The sequence below is a fragment of the Miscanthus floridulus genome, chromosome 8, assembly GCF_019320115.1.
Source record: "Miscanthus floridulus cultivar M001 chromosome 8, ASM1932011v1, whole genome shotgun sequence".
Lineage (NCBI taxonomy): Eukaryota > Viridiplantae > Streptophyta > Magnoliopsida > Poales > Poaceae > Miscanthus > Miscanthus floridulus.
In genome coordinates, this window is record NC_089587.1 from 162,791,765 (window position 1) to 162,798,362 (window position 6,598).

At 41.3% G+C, this 6,598-nt stretch overlaps 1 pseudogene; it reads left to right on the plus strand.

Annotated features, from left to right (window-relative positions):
- The first annotated feature begins 260 nt into the window (after positions 1 to 260).
- LOC136477460 (zinc finger CCCH domain-containing protein 16-like) lies at positions 261 to 6,202 on the plus strand (annotated as a pseudogene).
- Positions 6,203 to 6,598: the final 396 nt, after the last annotated feature.

The window sequence follows — 6,598 nt, forward strand, 5'->3', positions numbered from 1 at the left end:
GATGCAAGTTGGGTGTACCCTCTGACTCAAATAATTTACGGTAGAAATCTGTTGCCATCCCATGTAATTCATTAATATTTGTGCATTGATCGAGGGGATCGGATCACGATGCCCTAATGAACAGAGCCTGGCCCATGCTGCCATCAATGAGTCCCATTTCTAATGGGCCCAACGGGCTCCAACCTCTCCGTTTGCCAAAGGAAACACAGGCCCAGCTGTTCTCAAAGGAAAAAAGAGGTCCAGCTGAAGGAAGACGAGAAGCCCAGGCCCACCTGTACGCGAACCCCGACGCCTATTGCGCCGGGCCGCTGCGATCGCGCACTACCGGCGACAGCGAATCGAGGAGCTCGCTCGCCATGTCGTCGGCCTTAGCCGCGGGCGGTGGCGCCGCCGCCGACGCCGATGGTGATGCCCCGGAGGCAGCGGCGACAGCGCCGACAAGGAGGGAGAAGCGGAGGGAGCGGAAGAAGGAGCGCCGCCGGAGGGCGCGGAGGGAGGCCGCGGCGCGCGCGCGTGCGGCGGCCGAGGCGGAAGCGCCTGCGGCCGACCCCGAGGAGGAGCGCCGCCTCCTCGAGATCCAACAGGCCGAGGTGGCTGCGGAGTCCGAGCGTGCGCGCCACGCCTTCGAGGACGCCGAGCGCCGGTGGCTCGAGTCCGCCGCCGCCCGCGCCGCGGAGAAGGCCGCGGCTGCTGCGGCCGAAGAGGAGGCCAGGGCTGCGGAGGCTTCCGCTCGAAAGGAGGTTATCTCTCCCCGCCCTTTCCATAATTCCTTAGCTCCTTCTACTGAACAATCGTATTTAGCCATTTCACAATCGATGCATCCCTTTTCTTCTGCTGGGATGAGCATGCTGGGCTAGTCATTCTTAGTAAATATAGGATGTCAGTTTCTGTAGTCATCGTCAGAGGCAAGTACCAATCACCTTTGTAGCTTGTATAAGCCGGCAGACTCTTATTCTGCATTTGTATGTATATATGTTTTTGGTAGCTTAATCCATCTGTTGAATCCTTTTTCCGTCAGCACGTCTTTGAATTCACTAGTGCATGTTTTGAAAAAATAAGTTGTATAAACATTCTAACATAGTGATCTGATTACAAATTTAACTCCCCTCTTGCAGCGTAAAGATGACCAAGGAAACCAGTCAGAAGAAGATAGTGAATGGGAATATGTTGAAGATGGTCCAGCAGAAATTATATGGAAAGGAAGTGAGATCATTGTAAAGAAGAAAAAGGTTAAAGTACCAAAGGGATCCAAGGAAAAGCTGCCAGTTCATGAGGTCACAATTCTATTCGTTATAAATTTCTATTGGTTGTGTTCCTTATGGCTGCTTACGGGTCAATTTTTTTGACATACTGCCCATAAAGGTTACTCTAAATGTCTTGCAGGAAGATAGACCTACATCAAATCCGCTCCCACCACAGTCTGTTTCTTTTGTTGCTCAGAGGAGAGAACCTTCTTTGTCTGCTCAAGAAGTACTTGACAAAGTTGCTCAAGAGACACCGAATTTTGGAACAGAGCAGGCATGCTCCATTCTTCTCTTTCTATTAGGACAGAAATGTCCTGTATATTTATTCTGTTACAATAGAAAGAAAATACAACTTGTTCTCTACTTGACATTCTGGTTTTTCCTCTTTTATTTCTATAGGATAAGGCCCATTGTCCATTTCACCTCAAGACAGGGGCTTGTCGCTTTGGAGTGCGCTGCAGCAGGGTTCATTTTTACCCTGATAAATCAACCACATTGCTAATGAAAAACATGTATAACGGTCCAGGCCTTGCTTTGGAGCAAGATGAAGGGCTTGAGGTTTGTTAGAGGAAATTCTCTAATGAATAACTTTGTATCCTTAAACTATTATTTTTTTTACGTTTAAGGATGCTCAATTTTGGTTTCATGGGCAGTGCCATTTTAAGTTGTGATAGTTCAATACTTAAATCAAGCTCATGTCAAAATAACAAGTATTCCACTTTAAGCTTGTAAGCCTTTATAAGCAGCCATGAGTATAAATGACTGACTGCCTGGAACCATTTGAAAATTTTATCTACTGCTCAAGATAATTCTTGTTCCAAGACCCAAGTTTTCCATGGCTACTCTCAGACTTCGACAGATTGCATGTTCTTTCATGTTATCTTCAGAGCTTCGACTTGAGGCATACAGTGATCAGGCCAGTTGATTTCACTAGATTGAGGACGTCTTGAACTTTGATCTGCTCATGTATCCTAAATTATCATGGTTTTGCTGATGTTGCTGAGCTTTTTGATGTTTTTTCTATAGCTATTAGAAATGTGTCCAATATTTGAAAACTGGTACATGTCTTGGGTATCATTTATTAAGTAGATCCTTGACAATTTTGATAGTATCCGGGAATTTTTAATGTTGAACCATTGAGGAGTATTTCTTTTATTGGACGTCTTTGATGACCATTAGGCTGACAGGTGAATCTATTTTAATCCTTCTGTGCAAACAAGAGTTCTGTTTGTGAACTAGAGCTAAATAGACTACTTTTGGTTCTCTCTTTCCCCTTTTTTATTTCCTATTCCTACTCTTAGTGATAATGGGAATTGCAATAAGATGTTTGCTTTCTTCAATAGTTTGAACACAGACTCATAAGTTATTCTTTAACATTTTCCAGTTCACAGATGAAGAGATTGAACAAAGCTATGAAGAATTTTATGAAGATGTACATACAGAATTTCTGAAATTTGGTGAACTTGCGAACTTCAAGGTTCTTTGTGCCTCCTTTTGTCCTGAGACAACATGATTCCCTAAGCCAATGCTTCACTTACTGTTGTATTCATTATATTCAGTTTGTTTACTTTGCATGATTGTTGCTCTAATTCTAAAAGGATTATGATATCTTCTTAGGGTCGTGGTTGCCTTAGTGAGTGAGAGTTGGAGAATTAGTTTACAATTAATTGATCATGGTTAATCGGTATTTCTTAAGCTCTACGTGAGGAGACTGGTTTCACTTTAGTAGTTCACTGCCATTGCATACTAGAATATGTCCAAAGTCCAAACTTCTGAAGACTTAGGGGATTTGTTCCCTAGCTAGTTTGCCTTACCTTGCTAGCACGGACCTCAAGATAGGCTTACCAACTATCCAAATGCATGTCCCTGTTTTGCATTCTTTCCCAGCAAGGCTAAACAGTCCTTGATAAAGAATCCAAAAGCAACCTTAGTCTTAGCTAAGCATTTTAACCTCACCTCGCTGTTCACATATATGATTGACTGTTAGACCTCTTTCTATTTTTATCTTTCTACTTAGAAGAATGCACACCACAATCCTATTCCCACTTGTTACTATGGGCTAAGTTAAATTTTGACACAAATTTGAAATAAAAGGGCTGTAGAGTAGTAGCCACTCACAGTTTAGCGCTGTGAATCAGATAGGCACCTCTAAATGATGGTTCCCCGTGGGAACTGAAACAGTGTTTTGCAATTTTCATAAATTTAGGCTTATGTACATTTTTTCATCCGATAGAATTATTGAAATGATTCCAGTTAATATGTTAGGTATGTAGAAATGGATCTTTCCATCTTCGAGGAAATGTTTATGTGCACTATAAATCGTTGGATTCAGCTCTTCTTGCCTACAGCAGCATGAATGGACGCTATTTTGCTGGAAAGCTGGTAATTACTTTGTTTCATTCCTCAAGTATTATGTGAGGATAATTGTTATAGCTTAAGGGAGAAAGTACAAATTACTACCTCCAAATTTGTCTGGCTGGATAAAACCCCTAAACTATTTTTTGATTTATTTTGCTCCCCAAACTATTTCAGTTGGTTCAATCTACCCCTTTATAAAATTTGTGTACTAAGTTGAGTTTTAAGTTAAAATTTTGTGCGGTGATAATGGGGAACAGGCACAAGTTATGTTAAAAAAGTTACGTCCGGTATCACCCCATACTCCTTTCCAAATTATAAGACATTTTAGCTTTTCTATATATGTAGCTTTTGCTATGCTATCTAAATACATAGTAAAAGAAATGTATCTAGAAAAACCAAAACGCCCTATAATTTGGAACAGAGGGAATAACTTATAAGTCAGCTTGTACATGGAGAAGCAAAAAAAAAGCAGATCTTTTTAAGTGGTAGATTGGACCAATTGTATTTTTTTTGGTTGCATGTGGGAGAGGGTGTAATTTGGACACATGGCTTACTTTGGGAGAGTAATTTGGACTTTTCCCTAGGTTAATAGCATTGTTCACTAATCCTTGCTTAAGTCACAGAAGCCTGCACCCTTAGATACTGTTGTCTGTTGTGTTAAATTAATACACATGCTACTGTTTGCATAACCTGAACCTGGATTTTTCCTGTGCGTTTAGATAACATGTGAATTCGTTGCTGTGACAAGATGGAAGGCTGCCATATGCGGTGACTACATGAGGTCAAGATACAAGGTACTTGGGTTGTAGCTTTGTCTCCTTAATCAATTTAGTCTGATTTCATGACAGATATGAAGTTTGTTTGAAGTGTTGATATTTGTTAGAGGAGAATATATGAAGTTTGTTTGAAGTGTTGATATTTGTTAGAGGAGAATACTCTCTAAAATTTGAGAAATAGGCTCAGAACTGCTAATATGGTCTGCATTTTTTGTCGTCCTCTTTCAGACATGTTCACATGGAGCTGCGTGTAATTTTATTCACTGCTTTCGCAATCCTGGAGGAGATTATGAGTGGGCTGATTGGGACAATCCTCCTCCTAGATACTGGATTAGGAAGATGACTGCTCTTTTTGGTCCCTCAGTTGATACTATGTATGAAAAGGAGAGTGATCCCCCCAATTTTAAAAGTTCAGAGGGCTCTGATAGGAAGAAACTGAAAATTTCCAGCAATAGGTACATACTAAATTACGAGTTAATCATTTTACCTGTCAGCTTCCATTATACCTATGGACTAATATTTTGATTTTGGTTCAACAGATATGTTTCAAGAGGATCTAGGGATGAAGATGTGCATACACGACACTCTCAAGATTATTCACACTCTAAGCAAGAACGTAGTAGCCACAGCATGGATTACGAGTACAAACGACATAGAAGAGATTCTTCAGCAGTAGATAAGCGCCGAAGGCAAGATGTTGAAGATACAAATGGCAGACAATTTTCACCCATGGGAAATGGCAGTAAGTCCCATAGGCACAAGCATGAAGAAAGGCATAGACGTGATCATGGTAATGGAGAAAAAAAAGATGACAAAACTAGGCCTAGGAAGCACTGTTCTGGTAGGCATGGAAGTTTGGAGCCTGGATATTCTGATTGGCCTTCAGACTTCACTGATACAGACATCAGGAAGGGTCCTTCAGGTGAGAAGTCCACTAGCAGGTACGAGTATGATGACGCCAAAAGGAGCAGGAGGGGATCGTCGGAGTACTACAATCTTGAAAGACACCACTCTACAGCTCAAAAACCAACAGGAACGGAGCACAACACTAAAAGACGCTCGAGACGTGACATTGAAGATTATTACCATGATGAGAACGGTGGCGGAAGAGGGAAACCTCAAAAGCATGATCACCATGACTTGAATGATCGGTGGGTAGCCACAAATAGCGATGTTGATTCGGATGTAGATAGATATCAGAGTTCAAGCTGTAAAAGGCACTAGGTTGGGAAGGAAGGATGATGCTCATCCAGACAGTGAAGCTCGGCATCAGAGGTCAAGTAGAAGTACAAAGGATGACAGGAGAAGGAAACAGGCGGCACAGCGGTACTGAAGAGGGTACCTCAGAATCAGGCAGTGGAGATTTGAGCTCTGATTCATGGAGCTGGAGATCGAGAAGCAGTGAGGAGAACTTTTCAGCACAGGTCAAAGAGGAAGCGAAGTGTGGGCAAGAAGTCTGCGACCTGTTCGTTTGGGCTGGTTTGACTTATAATCCATGACTGAAAGCACTGTTGACTGGTTTGGTGTGAGAGAAAAATACTGTTTGTTGGTTGATAAGCTATGGATTATAAGCCAAATACGACCAAGCGAACATGCTACTAGTTAGTGGTAAACAATGCATGTGTTCGTGCATTTATAGAGGACAGATACCCTGTTTTGCTTTGTTTGCCCTCCCATTCACTTTGTTAGGGTCGGTTCGGTTTAGCTGTGAGTCGTAAACAAACTGTTATGACCTGTGTAGTAGAAAAGCTATTCGGTTAAAACAAGTATAAAACGTACCTCTGTAGCACTTGATTTTAAGAATAAAACCACAATATATGAGTCTTGGAAGTTAAATCTCACATATAACTACAAATAAAAGTAATATTAATAGACAATGCTCAATATATAACGTACTTAGTATAAAGAATATAACCTTAGATAGCAAATAGCAAAAAGATAACTTTGATCTTCGGGTGAAGACTCTAATTCCACAGGGACAACTGACTGGTTGATCACAAGCCTAATTCTTTTAAACTCTAGTAATCTGGTATCAATTCGGGATTTTTATCCAAATAATTAAAAAATAAAGCAAGCGTAAGTACATGTCGTCCTCAACAAATATAACATGGGGTTCATGAGGCTCAAAAGACTAACACTGGTTTAACTGCAATTAGTTTTTAATGAGTCATCTTTTAGCAATTGAGTGGCAACAAGTTTATTCATAAGCCCATATAAACA